The 15,428-nt window shown below is 49.2% G+C and overlaps 1 protein-coding gene and 1 long non-coding RNA gene across 2 annotated transcripts in view; one reads left to right on the forward strand and one right to left on the reverse strand.

The window, feature by feature from the left end:
- Positions 1 to 5,788: 5,788 nt before the first annotated feature.
- Positions 5,789 to 10,385, reverse strand: LOC306812186. The gene is made up of 3 exons (XR_013776814.1): positions 10,264 to 10,385; positions 10,012 to 10,107; positions 5,789 to 6,023 (listed from the first exon to the last, which is right to left on the reverse strand). It is a non-coding gene; the product is annotated as an uncharacterized lncRNA (long non-coding RNA).
- A 160-nt stretch (positions 10,386 to 10,545) lies between these two features.
- The window catches only part of OPCML (opioid binding protein/cell adhesion molecule like), a 337,395-nt gene continuing 332,512 nt past the window's right edge, over positions 10,546 to 15,428 (forward strand). Inside the window, exon 1 of the mRNA XM_079326629.1 lies at positions 10,546 to 10,606. The gene's annotated coding sequence lies outside the window, so the exon portion shown is untranslated. The remainder of the gene's footprint in view (positions 10,607 to 15,428) is intronic.

Below are 15,428 nucleotides of genomic sequence, written 5' to 3' on the forward strand. Positions count from 1 at the left end.
TTTAAGTGGGTTTGGAAGATCCCAAAAGTGCAGATCTTGAACTCCTCTTTGGGGGAAACTCCCCCAGCCCCACAGGCTGTGCACTCTGAGTCATTCAAGCTCCAGGCAGAAATCCTGAGGGAAGCAGGGTTCATTGCCTCTGGTGCTCCTGGGATGACTTTTTCTATTTAGATTTTCATTCCAGGAAAGGCAATGAGACCTTTTCACACTCTTTTTAGTGTTTTATTTTGATAAAATACAGATTTTTTTTTTTCTGTTTTCTCTCTGCCTGGCCACGAAGCAGTGGGGATGGAGAAGGAAGGGATTTTTCTTTCTGTTTTCCCAGCTGTCAGAGGGAGACACAGCAGCATCCCCTGGTATCACCCAGAGCTGCTGAAGCCTCTCCTGGCTCTTCCTCATCCCATTTCCAGCCTGTCCACAGAACCAAGTGGTGCTGAACAAACAAACCTCTGTGCTGAGGGCATCACCAGAGTTTGTTTCTTTGGAGTTCAAATTAATTTACTTCCCCCTGTGTCCAGGGCTGTGCTCACAAGTGCAAATAAACCCCGGGCACGTCTCGCTTGTGTGCCCCAGGATCCACGTGCAACAAGATATTTGCAGGGTCAGGGACTAATAATTTAAACTGCTGAGCAAAATAAATAAGTGTAAAGTAAAACCCAAACCCAGAGCACCACAGGAGCAGGCAATATTGTTTGCTTTTCAAATAGACACACAAAAAATACAAACAGTAGCAGGAGGGATACAGAGATTAAAATTTTTATAAAAACAAAATAGCAGCAATCCCACCAGGAAGCGGTGTTTCCATTTTGTATGTGCATAAGATTAGCAACACTTTGCTGCCTGCTATGAGCATCCCTCTTCCCCTCCTCCTGGGAAACTTTGACCACAAAGAAATATCTTTTTGGACCAAAAGGAAAGAAACAAACAAACAGAAAAAAAAGATGATTGAGATTTCCTGCAGAAAATATTGACTTTTTAAATTGGACACTGCCCTGCTCTGGCCTGGGAGGCAGCCAGGAAACATCTCCTTTTTACTTTTCCCACCTGAAAATTTGGAATTAGATGCCTTGCTTGCAAATCTTGATGTGCCATAAACTTGAAATGCAGATGGAAGGAGGAGAGGGACGTGCTGGCTGTGACAGGGAATTGTGAGCCAGAGGGGAGCCAGGTGTGCAGCTGGGTGGACACTGCAGCCACAGCTGATGCTCCTGCTGGGCTTTGAGTCTTGCTGCTGTAAATTGTGATTCCTGGAGTGTCACCACTGGGATTTTCAGTGGCAAGTCCCCAGGTAGCTGTGCCTGAGCCCTGCCCTGAGCCCACTGCCATCCCTGCTGGTGCTTTCCTTTGCTAAGGGAATGTTTTCTGCCTCATCTATTTTAAGGATCTCTGAGTGTTTGACTTTTACAGTTTCAAAATTGAAAAGAAAAGGCTGAAGTCAGTGGTTTGGTCAATAAAATCTCCAATCTATTCCCTTTTCAACTTCACTTTTGCCATTTAACACTTGGACTGGCCCTCAGTGCTCTGGTTTAGTTGACAGGGCAGTGATGGGTTAAACAGACTCCATGATCCTGGGGGTGCTTTCCAGCTAAAATAATTCTGTAATTTGATCCAGTGACACCTTGTCCAGGTATTTGGAGTCAGTCCTGAGTCCCCAGGGCTCCTCTCTCATGCTGTCACATATCCAAAGTGAGTTTGGAGATTTTTGGACCTGGCATGGCTGGTTCTGACCACATCCCCAGCTCCTCACATCCACCCAGCTTTGCTCCCCATTCTGCTGGGATCAAACCTGAGCCAAGGCATGTGTGAGGTGGGAACTCCAGGGGTGGCTTTGACAAGCAGATCCCAGCACATCCTCACCTTCCCCACGAGCGTTTGTCACCGGCGGCCGGCAGCACCCGTGCCCACCCCTCTGCAGAAGGCTGGAGCCAGCATTTGAATAATGAATTCTGCTTAAGACTGAAAGCTCCGAGATCCATCTGTAACAAGACTCGAAATAATTACAGCTGATGATTGCCTGGTACCTCAGCCAGAAAAAACAGAACAGATTTTGGCCGCCAGCAATTACAAGCAGCACCCGCTCGAGCACAGGGAGAACTTTCTGAGCGAATTCATGAATACATTTGTGTGGATCAGGAGTGGTGGGGATGGGGTTTGGGGTGCAGGAGTGGGGAGGAGGTGTCTGTGTTCACATGGATCCCTGAGAACTTGTCTGGGAGAGCAGTGGGTGTTCCCTTGGGGTGTGTGTCTGTCTGCACCATCGTTTGGGGCTGGGAGGAGCAGGGAATACATACCAAGAGCAGTGCTTGGAGTTGTTACCCACACCAAGATAAGAATTGGTTGGGAGATAAGAGAAAAACAGGGAAAAGAGTGGCCAAAATGAGACCCTTCCCAGGAGCACAGGGACATGTGGAGATGGCAGAAGAGAGTGATGAATTTTGGACTTTGCCAAACATCTTCCCCCTGTTCCTTTGGGTTTGTGGCTTGACAAGCAGGGGCTGAGCAGAGCAGGGTTGTTTCTCCATCCCACACAACAACGCTGCCCTATGGGGCTGCCAAACCCACCCGTGCTGTCCCTGCTCAGATTTGCCTTCTGCATAATGGGGATAATTTATCAAATAGTGAATAATACGCTTCCCTTCTTCCATGTCTCCTCCACGTATCATTTCAACTGTCTGAAAATTGTCAAATTAGACTATTTTCCTTGACTGTTCCATTTAGGAGCTGGGGGAGCTGAAGGCTCTGATAATTGCGCTGCGTGCTCCGCCAACGTCTTGTAAAATAACAGCGAATAAAACTGTTACTGCCCGAGCTCCAGGAATGCCCTCCTCGGTGAAGCGTGGGCTTCTCTGCTGAAACTGGATGCTGATGATCCTTAAAAGTCTGTTTTCTTTGCCCCCCGAGCATGGCTGGCTGAGGCTGACTCGGGAAAACCTCGGCTCAGGGACTGTAAGGACGCGGCGCTATCGCGTTTTCCCATCCGCCAAAATTGCGTGTGCTCAGAATTGTCCCGGTGTAATGTGCCTGTATTAATCATTGCTCCCTTATCTTGTTCGCCTCCAATCTACAAGGATCTGCTTGGTTCTCCTCTGCACCTTAAATTCTCTTTTATCTCAACTGGTGTCACCGCCGAGCCCGCAGACAGCTGGAGCAGCTTTCCTCCTGCAGCTGGAAAATGCGGGTGGGACTCCCTGCTCTGTCCCCATCCTGGATTTTCTGTGGGATGTGGGACTGTTGTATGGACTGGCTGGAGCATTTTGGAGGCTGTGATGGGTGTCTCTGCTCTGCAGCTGTTCTGGTGGCTGTGTGTGATCCTTGTGGAGGGATGATCCTGCTGGAGGGGTGACTCTGGGGAAGGGATGCTCCCAGTTTTAGGAGTCGTGATTCAAGCACGCCAAAGAAATTTTGGGATGGGGGAAGCCATGTGCTCTGTCACGTTGTTTCCTTCCCCCCTGGCCAGAATGACCTCACTGACATTTCTGGTGATGAGTCCATCTGGAAGTAGGAAGGACAGAGATGGGACGGAGACCTTGTGCATCCCTGGGTATTTCCACAGTACAGAAGGGCCTGGGGGGCTTTTCCTCAGGGAATCTCTTGCACTCATATTTCCCACCCAAGCCGAGGTGGATGCCAGACCAGACACACTTTATTTTATACCAAATCAACCTGTTAACCCAGAGCAGATATGCAGGGAGGGTTTGCTGGTCCTTCCCTATGTCCTGAGCTTATCTTATGTTGCCAGTGGGGTTTTTGTAGGCTCTGTATTTCTGTTGGTATTGGGATATTGGGATTTCTTCTTCAGTGATTCAAGTTATTTTTTCCCTTTCCATCTTTATCATTTGAGCTGGTTAAATAAAACAGGAGCTACAAAATGCCTACTGAGCCCAGGTGCCCAATTTGAGTTATGATGATTCTGTTACAGAGTCCCTGAATCTTTAAGGCTGAAAAAGACATTTGAGATCATTGGGTCCTGCTACTATCGTGTTCACCATTAAACCATGTCTCAAGTGCCACATCCACATGTTTTTCGAAAACTTTCCAGGATGGTGATTCCACCACTTCCCTGAGTAGTCTTTTCAAATGTTTCACAACATTTGCCATGAAAAAAAACCCTTTTCCTAATATCTAAGCTGGTGAAACTTGAGGCCATTTCCTCTCATCCTGTCCCTCTACACCACCTTGTTTTGGGATGAAACACGAAGTGCTGAGTCTGCCATCCCAAACTTGCCTCTCCTGAAAATCTCCATTTAAACCCAGAATATAGGAGCTGCTTGGGCAATATAGACCGTGCAGTGTGGCTTAATGGGGCCCCAAATAAAGGGAACAGCTGGGTAATCAGTTCAAGTGGCTGGGAACCAGTTTACCATGCATTAAGTATTCTTTGATTCCGTTTAATTGGGACATTGCAGAGACCCTGACGTCCAGTAATAAGGACAGTGGGAAGCTGATCAGACAGCTCGTTAACACTCAATTAATGTCGCTCTGTACGGCACAGCAGTAACTTTTGAAAAATGTATGTGCTCAGCCGAGGTGGAATGGGATTGGCAAGGCAATTTCCAGAGGGCCTGAGCCCAGGATGACGGGAGGGAGCGGCGCTGCTGCCGTGCCCGTGTGCAATTGAAGTGGAATTAAAAGTTGAAGTGCAATTTTTTTAGGTGAATGCAGTCACTTTACACAGTGCGAAATCTGTTCATTTTTAATTTATAGGCGCAATTAAAGCGCACTAAGAATAAAATTAATAAATCTTTAGCTAACTGACCGTGATTCTTCTGAAAATTCTTTTTGTTCCTCCTGATGTGGGTGATAGGGGCACCTGGCGTGCCTGGAATTATATTAACAGCCAGCTCTTCCTCTTCAGCCTTTCCTTGTTGATCCTCCAGGCTTTATTAATCTTCCCTGGATGTGCCCTGACCATGCTGGGGTATTTGCCTTGCACCCACAGCCATGCAAAGCCCCAGCAGCAGGTTTAATGTTGGCTTTGGCTGAGGGAACTGAGCCACGAGGGTGAATTCCTGCCTGTGGGATTTGTTGAGATGCAGAGAATGGAGCAGGGGATGCCAGATGCATCCTTCACCTTGCTCCAGGGATCTGTCACCTCTGCTAGGCCTGTGCACCACCTGAGAGGGACAAAGGGAAATAGCCCAGGGCATCTCAGGGCAGGCAGTGGTGGCTGTAGCACTGGGAGCACTGGAAAGGACTTGGATGGAGAAGAGAGCTTTTCTCTCTCCCAGTCGCTTTCCCATCATTTTCCCTCCGGCCAGACGGAGTCCATGCTTGGCATAGCATGGCTGGAGGGGTAATTACCATCTCTGCATTTCCCTAATGAGCTCTGGGTCTACTAATGAGCCTATTGCTCCTCACTGAGGAGGTCTGACAGAGAGGAGCACAGCTTTGATCAGGGGATATCTCTTGCCCCCTGTGTGGCCAGAGTGGGACAATTCCCTGCTGGCCTTTTTGTAACTCAGCTCCACCAACCATTCCCTGCCATCAATCATAGATTTATTTAAGAGCCTGGTTTCCTCCTCCTTTCTTTTCTTCCTTTTTTTTTTTTTTAATTTTTTTTTTAATTTTTTTTTTTTTTTTTTTTTTTTTTTTTTTTATTACATCTGCACACTCAGTCATGCAAAAAATTACACGATTTCAGAGCTTTGGCTGACTCCGGTCTCGGAGCGCGGGGGCTGCTTAGCGCTGCCATCACCATTCAATTAGCCCTGTGCACAAAAGGGACACGTGGAATGGCACAGCCTGGGGCTGAAAGGAGCTCTGTCCCATGCAGAGAGACTGTGGGGAGAGCTGGAGCTTTCCCAGTTGGTCCTCAGTGCATCCTCTGCCCTCATCCACGGGGATAACGATTCAGGGTTCCAGAGGCTGAGTTGAACCTGAACATGCCAAGAGATGCAACAGGTGGGGATGGAGGTGTTTGGTGCTGCTGGCTCCCAAACAGGTGCTTTGGTGTTGCCTCCTTTGCTGGTTGTGTGTCTGCTGCCAAACCCAGGCTGGATGGAGCTGCTTTGAGCATCTTCCTCCTCCCAGGGGACAGATCAGCCTCCTGCAGCAGCAATCCCAGTGTGTTGGCCTGGAGAATTCCCTCAGCTCTTCAGATGTGCCCTGGAGGATGCTGAGCTGTGGGGAGGGCCCCCAGCCCTGCTGTGGATTCACCCCCCAGCCCAGAGCTGCATTTTTGTCCTGCCTTTGCTGCATTTGTGGGCTGCAGAGATGGGCTGAGATTAAGCACATGGCTGGAGCCAGCTCAGGGAGGCGGTGTGAGCTGCTTCTTTCAGTTTATAGACTACAAAAACCTGCCTTTCCAACACTTCCCCTCCTTCTCCGTGGAAAGCCTCAATTCTGCTGCTAAAACTTGGCTTGCAGGAGAAGCAGGTGAGCACATGTGCCACTCCCAGGACTTCTCTGGCCATCCCTTTCCCAGGGAGATGAAACACCATGTCACCTCTGTCATTCATGATCAAAAACCCTGTATTTTTAGGCTGGTGATGACTGGAGATAAACCTGTAGCTTTGAAAGGAGGGGCAGAGGGTAAAAGAAAAGTTATTCCTTTCCTTCCACCTTTGCCCTTGAGTAGGAGCTGATAAAATCCAAAGACTCTGCCAGGAGATCACACTCCACTCCAGCTTTGCCCAGGAACCATGTGGATGAAATATTAAGCACTGGGGCTAGAGCAGGTAGAGCAGGAATAATCAGATGAGTAGTTAAAGGTCTGGTATCCTGTGGGGACACATGTGATTGATCAGCCTTGCAAAAATAAATAACCTGGCCCTTTAGATCTATGTAGCAATTTTAAATTTTTAATAAATCTGTGTGTATGGTGAAGGATAAGTTGTCACCCTGCGCTCTGTGCCTCTGATTCTCTGGGTGAATTTATCATGCTCTCCCTTTTGGAGGCTTCACATCCTGCTGATAAACAGTTTAAAACTCCTGTCCCGTCTTTATCTCGTCAAGGGGCGACAGAGCCTGGCTGGGGATGCTCCATCTCTGAACAGGGAGAAGGCAGAGCCCAAAGCTGCTGCCTCTGGCTTTGCCAGCCTGTGATTCCCCCTGGTTTGCTGCAGGGAGAAGACCAGGAGTCAGGGGAGGGGTATGGGATCCCCCAAAGAGGGGCAGTGTGTGGAGCAGCTGTGGTGGCAGCAGAGGTAGCACAGCATCCTTGCAGACCTGGGAAAGGATGGCACGAGGTGAACAGCAGCAGCAAGCTAATCCTGGCAGGCTCTGCAGAGCAGGGCTGGGGCTCTCTGCTGCTTGGAGTTGAGGCATTTGGGAATGATGGAGCCTGGTGAGCTGATCTCTTTCTGCTGGAGAGAGCAACCAGGGGCCTGAGAGAAGAGTTTGTTCCTCTGGGAGCGTGGAGCTGGAGGCAGAAGGATCCAGGTGCAGCTGAATGGCATGTGAGAAGCACAGGACATGTTTGAAGGCAAAATGAGCCTTTCCTTTGGCTTGGTGTAGGGCTCCTGGGAGGGGCTGTGGGTGGCAGGGCTCTCCTGGCATTACCAGAGCTTTGCAAAAGTCTTTTGTCACTTCTGTGCCATTTTTGTGCTGTGCAGCTGTTCAGTCACATCCCTCTGTGTCCCACCTGAGCTGTGCAGTGAAACCTGCTGCCATCCCACCCCTAAACATGATCTGCCATCCTCTCCTAGACCTGGGTGAGGTTTCTTTAATCCCTGCCAGCCCAGGGAACACACTCTGCAATGCCAGGGCTCTGTCCTTGCCCTGGCTGTCCCCTGTCCCTGTTCCCCCTGGAAGAGCTGCTGCTAAGGATCATATCCCAGCTTGGCAACACAAGCTCCATGTTTAGCAGGGAGGCAAATCCAAGCTCGGAATACTTTTGGATTTTATTTTTACCATTGCTGTGGGAAAGCCTGTAAGATCTTCAGAGCCATGGCAACGTGGATGCTGTTGTTCCCCCACGCTCAGTGGGAATGACACGTCTGCATGTGTCACCTGCACAGGGCCTGTGCTCCTGCTGGAACCTCGTGGTGCCTGCAATTAATTTCTACTTAAGCCCTGATAATTACAGATTTTGGTGGGTTTTTTTTTTTTTTGTGCTGTGTGTCTAACAGCCGTCAGTATTTTTAAAATTTGAGCTGCCAGCAGATTTCAGTCGTGGTGGAACCTCTGGAGGAGGTGCTGGTGCCTCACTGATGCTCTCAGTGGCTGCTGTCAAGGGGAAGCCAGGAGGAGGTGAGAGCTGGATGTGAGCTGAGGAAAAAGCTTCCCCTGCTCCTCTAATAATGTGCTCTGGGCTTGGGTTGTGGGTTTGGAGCCTCCAGCAGGAGGTGTTGGTGATGCCTGGAGGTCTGGTTTGGTCACTGATTGTCATGGACAGCACCAAATGTCCCCCAGCTGTGGGGACAGTAGACAGCAAGCACAGTGTGGTGACAGGCAGAGGGAGCCCCAGGCTAGAGAGCCAAGGGATGAGCAGGGAGAGGTGCCCAAGCCATCCAGGGGATGTGCACAGCCCTGGCACAGGCAGGGAGCTGGAGCTGCTGCCCCAGGGTAGTCCCAGCCTGGCAGAGATGTGATATCCATCCCTTTCAAGCACTGCTGCTCTGCTCTTTAGGAAAACTTATTAAAAGCAAACATCTCCTGGCTCTGCAGTAATTGAGAGCTATCACTGGAGCACCAGGATGCTCTTTAAAGCCTTATGGGGGAGGAGAGAAGGTAAAAGCCCAGGACGAAGGCCAGTCAGGAAGGATGAAATAGCATTTAGCAGTGAGCAGGTTTGCCTTGGGCATCCTGGCAGGCATGGCGGCACTAGGTGGGAGGCTGCTGGCACCCAGGTGTCATTTTCTTTGATTTCTTGATGGTGTTTTTAACCTTTCAGGGGCCAGGAAAGCCAGCCCTGCTATCAGCACAGATGAGGATGGCTGTGGGGGCTTTGGTACCTTTGATGATCTACAGTAATTTGTTTTCTCTCTCCATCTGAGGCAAAGCTGGTAACATTCTCTGTGCCTCTCTCTCTGCCACAGCCAAATGGGGAGCCAGGGACCTTTTTCTGGGGTGAATTTGGCCCTGTGTGCATTGCAAGCATTCCTACTGGTTTTTAAACACTCTCATCAGCAGAGCCCAGATCTGGCAGCCAGATTCCTTGCTCAGGTTTAAACGAGGGATTGCATCCCTCCTGTGCTCTGTTTGTTGTCTCAATTTCTCTGATCACCAGCAAAGATGTTTTTTTTTAGACATTCTGCTTCTTGCAGATAATATTCCTCCTTGAGCAGACCTGCTTGGACTTAAATAGGCAAAGTATTGGGGGCTGTGTGAGCAGATTTTGCTGAGCTGCTCAGTGGTGAAGGTGTGGGGACCCAAAATGCTGCTCCTGAGAGAAAAAAAAAGGATTTGCAAGGACAGTGGGTAGAGGTGAGGAGGTGGAGCAGAGCTGCCAGGGAAGATGATGGCTGGGGAGAGCACTGAGGAGGAAGGCAGTGCTTTCCTGAGGTGGTAACATCAGCCCAGCCCCGTGCAGGAGAAAAGTGATTCCCAAGCATTTCCAGCATGTTGTTCTCTCAGCTTTTTTGGATGCCACAGTGCTTTTGGGCATGGCTTTGCTCTGCTGCAGCCCTTGAAAGCTGTTGTCCAACATGTCTCAATCCTGTATGGCTGAAATAATTGTGTGAGTGGCATCCAATGCTCTCTTCACTCCTTTCTGCATCCTCCCTCTTGTGAATAAAAGCCACTTTCATCTCCTGCCTCCTTTAGCATTTTCCATCCCATTCTTTCCCCCACCGTTTTTTTTCCCCCCACAAAAAGCAAAATTTTTGAAAATGAAATGAGAGAGAAAGAGAGAAAAAGAAAGCTCAGATGCAAGTTTTCTTTTTTTTTTTCGCTCATGAAAAGCAAAGCGTGGAATACAACAAATTAAATAGCCACCCGGTGAGAAAAAAGGGAGTGGAGTGAAAAATGGGCAGGGGGGGATAAAACCCAGATGAAAAAGGCAGGCTGGTGCTGGAAGATGCCAGACAGGTCTGGGAATAGAGGCATAGCATGGCAGTAAAATAATTGTACCCCTTCGGCTGAAGTCCAGCGCCGCTTTCTGCCTCGCTGCCCCAAGCCTGCCATCCTCTGTTAGCTCCTGCAATATTTTATCCGCCAGCTCCGGCTCTGTTTCACCAGCAATGGAGAGGACTAGATTAATTAGAAGAGATCTCTCTCCCACAGCCAGCCCGGCTCTGCGGGGGGAAGGCTGGGAACTATTTAAAGGGATGAAGATGTACTGCAGCAGCTGCCATCTCTCTGGCTGGTAATGTGCTCGCTCACCTAGCTGAAAATTCATCTCCTTTTGCCCTCTGCCAGTAATTCCCAGCAAATAAAAGCTGGTGAGCCCCAGGTTGAGCTGTGAGGCCAGCTGGGCTGGGCTGGGGGTTTGGGGAGAGCAGGTGGAAGGGAGGAAATGGGAGCGAGATGTGTTGGGATGAAGCTTGGAACACTGCAGAACGTTCAGAACCTGAGCACTGCTCTCGATTATGACAGCACTGCCCATCTTGGGAACGGGGCTGCAGGAACCCCAAAATCCCAGGTAACCCCACAGCCAGGATGGAGCCAGCACCGCTCCCCCATTTCCCAGCTCATTAAGGCCCAGCCTTGCCTTCGAGTGACACAGGTAATGAATCCTCTGCAGGGTGCCTGCTGGCTTTAATAAGCTGGAATGAACTGAGGGTGAGAATTAACCTGGCAGGATTAGCTCTCTCTGCAGCGGGATGCTGGGGATGTCTCCTCGCGGGCCGTGACGGGAATTTTAACACCTCTGCTGCCCGCGCTGGCTCCCGGCTGCTCTTTGTAGAGAATCCAGCAGCTCACAGCCCCTGCGAGGCCGGGGGGGAGCAGCACTTGCCTTGGATGGTGCCTGTTTTACCCCTGAGCCAGGGGAGAGGAGCAATCCCTAATTCTGCAGCTGCCAGATGTGCAGCTCCCGCTGCCTCCTGCCCCCAGCTCCCTCCGCATCCCGGGAGCAGCAGGGAGGGCTGGAGGAGCCGTGTGTGTGTGTTTGGGAGGGTTTCAGCAGCTTTTGGGGTGGGTTTTGGCCAGGGCTGCCGGAGCCTGGCTGATCACAGCGCTGTGTGTGGACTCGGAGAGCCTCACGCCTGAAAACCCTGCAATTACCCGGCGTTTGCTTGGGGCTTTGGGCTTTTTATTTTCAGTAAATGGTTTTGTAATGCAGCCCCCCTGCAGGGCACGCTCCGTGGGACACAGTATGTGCTTCATACCCTAAAAGCCACAGGGATGGGAGTGTGGGGACATCCAGGGGCTGTGCTGGGGATCCTGCACCACATCCAGGCTCACCTGATCCCTGGATCAAGGATCCTGACAGGATCCAGGAAAGAGGGCACTATTTTATTTTAGCATGGATGAGGAGTTTCCTGCTGCCCTGCTTTTGGCTGGGGTAGAGTTAATTTTCTTCCTGGTGGTTGGAATTTAGGATGAACACATCGCCCTGCTGCCTGTCACCTTCCCCTCCCTGGGAAAAGCCCATCCTGGCAGCTGGGTGAGCCCTGGTAGTGCCCAGTTCCCTGAAACATCCCTCAGGTGTGGAGGAAATTTGGGGAATGGCTAACTGGAACACAGCTCTGGCTCCAGGGGCACAAGGATGAGGTGAGGAGGGATGGCACCGCTGCCTGCCAGCCTGGCAGAGCCAACATCCAGGGAGCCCTGCTCCTTGCCAGGCTGCTTCCCAGCTGGGCTGGCAGTGCTGGGAGCCCTCTGCGGGCATGGCACACGCATATTAATGTGCTTTTCCTGCCTTACAGGAGCCTCTAAGAACTGACACACAGTTTGAGAAACCCTTGATGGCACTGCTTGTAATTAGAATGTAACTGGAGTAATGGGGAGCCCAGGGCTGATTTGTGTGGTTTTGGTTATACTGAGGTTTGTGGGGTTATCTAGTTGCCCAGTCCTGGTTTGTGGGGGTTTAGGGATGCTGCTTTGCCTTGGTCTGGGTCCTTCCTCCTGTCTGTCCGTGGGGAGCAGGAGGAGAGGAGGGGGATGGCAGGCATGGATCAAACATCCCCTTGTGAGACCACAGCCTGCCTTTGAGGGCCACCAGAGCCACCCATCACTGATAACAGCCAAGCTGCAACGAGCTCCCAGCCCAGGCTAGGAAATCATTTGGAAGCTGATCTGGATTTCCATGGAATGTCCTTGTGTGCTGAAGCGTTTCTGGCTTTATCAGCTCTTAAAAGTGTGAATGTTTTTATCCCTGCATGGATGGTGTAGCAAAGGAGAGGGTGAACACCACATGCTTGGGTGTATTGTCCCCAAGATGTTGAGGTGGGGACAGTGCTCCTGTCCCTTGGCATGGGGACAAATGTGGTGGCAGCCACCAGCTCCAACACTGGGACTGCTGTTGGCTTTCAGGAACAAAGCCCAGGTGTGGAGCTGGAAGTGGATAACCCAAAGTGTTTTGAAAAAAACAATGGCTCGAGGAAATGGTTTTCAACCACTTGGATTTTCCAAGGTTAAACCTGGTTATCGTGAAGGTGTATCCCAAATTCCATGCAAGGCTGGGCAAGGTGGCTGTGCCTGCCCACCTTTAGCCTTAAATCAAAGTTGCAGCCCTTGATGAGAAAGCAGCCAGGGAGATTTTTATTCTGATGCTGGATTTCAGAGACTCGCAGGAAGGTGTCTGTTTTTCTCTCCCAATCCAGTTTGTGGAAGAAGAAAAACAATCAAAAAAGCAGGGAGGGTGATGTTTGCAAATCCACCAGGGTTTTAGGAGGATATTGTTTGTGCTTCTTGAATAATGGCTTTTGGTATATAATAATATTGTGTGGGTTTTGTTTTGGTTTTTTTTTTTTTTTGATGGCCAATATTACATTTATTTTAAATGATATAATCAGCCATCGGCGTCTCAGCTGATTTAGTCAATTAAGTTTTTAACCTCATGTCTTCAATCTCATCTGTGAGTAATTTAAATGTGGTGATTTTAATGAAAGTACATCTACCTGTTCATTTATCCACACACACTGTTGCCCTTTGGATCTGTGGTGAGAGATGCCTTTTTTCTTCTGCATGGAAATGTTTAGCAGGGCTGAGGAGACAATGCAGTGATTGGCATCAGGGAGCTAAAGGATTTATTTTTTTTCCCCCAGAGCAATCCAAATATATCAGATGCAGCAATTTCCAAAGTGACCATACATTAGGGCTTTCAGAAAGGACAGTGGGATTGCCTCAATTTTACCCAAATAAATGACAATAATGCACCATCCAAAGCTGATGGATGCACAACATCTCAGATGCTCGTGCAAATGTTGTGATTTGTTAATTACAGCAGCTTCAGGGATCAGGCACTGCTGGGGCTGAGATTCAGTCTTTGAAACCAAACCCCTCTGTGCAGTTTGGGAAACTTATGGCAGTGATGTCCCCAGGGAGGTGACACTGGAGATCCCTTCCTGGCACGATGGTGGTTCCTGGGCTGCTGCAGCCACTGAGGTTTTTGCCTCATGCTGAATTCAAGCCCAGCAAATGCAGCTGATGTTTTTCAGCCTTCACCAGCAAAGAGAAATCAAGATAAATGACCTGGGGCTGCTCAGAGCCCAGCTTTGTGTGCTCCTGGACATGCTTGCTCCTCCTCACAGAGTTTTTTGGCTCAAAAGTGCAGCACCAGCACAGCCCAGGCTGGGTGGGTGACTGGGGTCCTTGGGTACACACTCTGGAGAGGTGACTGCTCCAAAGGGGATGTCTGAGGCCAAGTTCTGTGAAACCAAGCCCAGAAGCAGCAGTAATAGCTTTTGGTTCCTATCACATAGGCTGACAGATCTAAATTCTGTTTTTATTTGTTTTTGAAGTAAAAATATACAAAGGGGCATTATATGTAGTTTTCTCACAGAAGGCAACCTGCCTCCCCCTGAAAACACTTGTTTCAAAATTTTCAGTGGAAAATGTGAACAGTTTTTTGATAAAAGCATTTCTATTCATGAGCAGTAGCTCAGAGAGATTTGCAAGAAATAAATAGGTTTTGGCAGCATAAAAGTCTCTGTTGAACAAGGGGATGGGGAAGGTGTGAAACTTGATTTGGTATCGTTTGCCCATGGAATTTCAGCAAAAGTTCTTCAGCAGAAGTGTCAGGGGATATTTTCCCATCAAGCCCCTGTCCAAATCTCCTGGTGCTGGTGAGAGCTACAGCATTCCTGTGTTAATAATCATCTTCTTGGCTGTTGCAGTGTTCTGCTCCTTGGAGATTTGTCTCCATCTCGCCCTGGGCCATGTTTGCTGCTTGCTGGGTGTGCTGGAGAGCTGGCCTTGGGCTCCCTCCACATTTAGACAGTGAAGATCTCTGTGCTGTGTCTCAGGAAAGCTGATTTCCAATAAACATTCCACCTTATTAGTGCAGGTTTTTAAAGCAGAGAAGGCAGGGGCAGGGCCTGTGTTTCTCTGAAGCAAAAGTCAGGTTTTTATTTTGCAGCTTTCTTGCTGATCTCCATCTCCTGCTGACCTGGGATGAAGGTGCCTAGGGCAGGGCAGGTTGGCATTCTTTTGTCTGGTAGAATTGGTCAATAATTCAATAATAATGGTCAATTAATGGTAAATGAGTGATTAACCTGTCAGGTTAATCATCAGGTCCAGTTTCCAGCATGCCCCCTGCTTCCATCAAATTCTCTGCTGCTGTGGGAGAATTTCATCTCGGAGACAAACCTTGTTTGGGTGTTCTCATACCAGGATTTTGGGCTCCTAACTCTCAGGTTTTATCCCTAACTCTCCCAGCTGAAGTTTGGCTTTCACCCCCTTGCTCATCTGCTCTTTCCCTCCTTCCTGCCATGGATGGGATAAAACTGATGATATTTGGGACTGTGAGCTGGCCCTGCACATCCATACTGCCTCCCCTCTTTATTCCTTCAGAGCTGCATATAAGGAAGCTCAATTTTCTTGAAAGCTGCCTGAAAATAAAGGGCATTTCCATGTGTGGCAAGGAAGCAGGAGGATGCAGGGATGCTTGGAGCTGCCTCTCTAGCTCCAGCTCTTCCCCCACATCCACGTGGATGCAGCTCTGCTCCCCTGTGTGAAAGGGAGAGGGGAGCCTGCACTGCTTCCCTTTAAGCAGAGATTTGGCTGTGGCTCTGAAAGCAGAATTAGAGGTAGGGTTTAATCATACAAGCTCTGAAATATGGGAGATTAAATCTTTTTAAGGAGGGCAGCTAAGCACTTTATTTTCTGTGCAGGAATCTTCAGGGGGTCGGAGACCAGAGAACTGGATTTAAAGCTTTTAAATTACTTTTTTCTTCTTTTCTTTTTTTTTTTTTAACAAGTTTTTCTTTTTCCTCCCACAATACGTGGTTGGACAGGAAAGACTTTAAAGTGATGGTCAAAAAAAAGAGAGAGAGAGAAAAGATGGGTGGAATGGAGATGCTTGTTGAAAATAGACATTAATAATGTTGTGTTGAGTTGACCAGGCACATTTAATCTTTAAAGTGCACATCTACTCTGGGAAG

Source organism: Erithacus rubecula (assembly GCF_903797595.1).
Source record: "Erithacus rubecula genome assembly, chromosome: 25".
NCBI lineage: Eukaryota > Metazoa > Chordata > Aves > Passeriformes > Muscicapidae > Erithacus > Erithacus rubecula.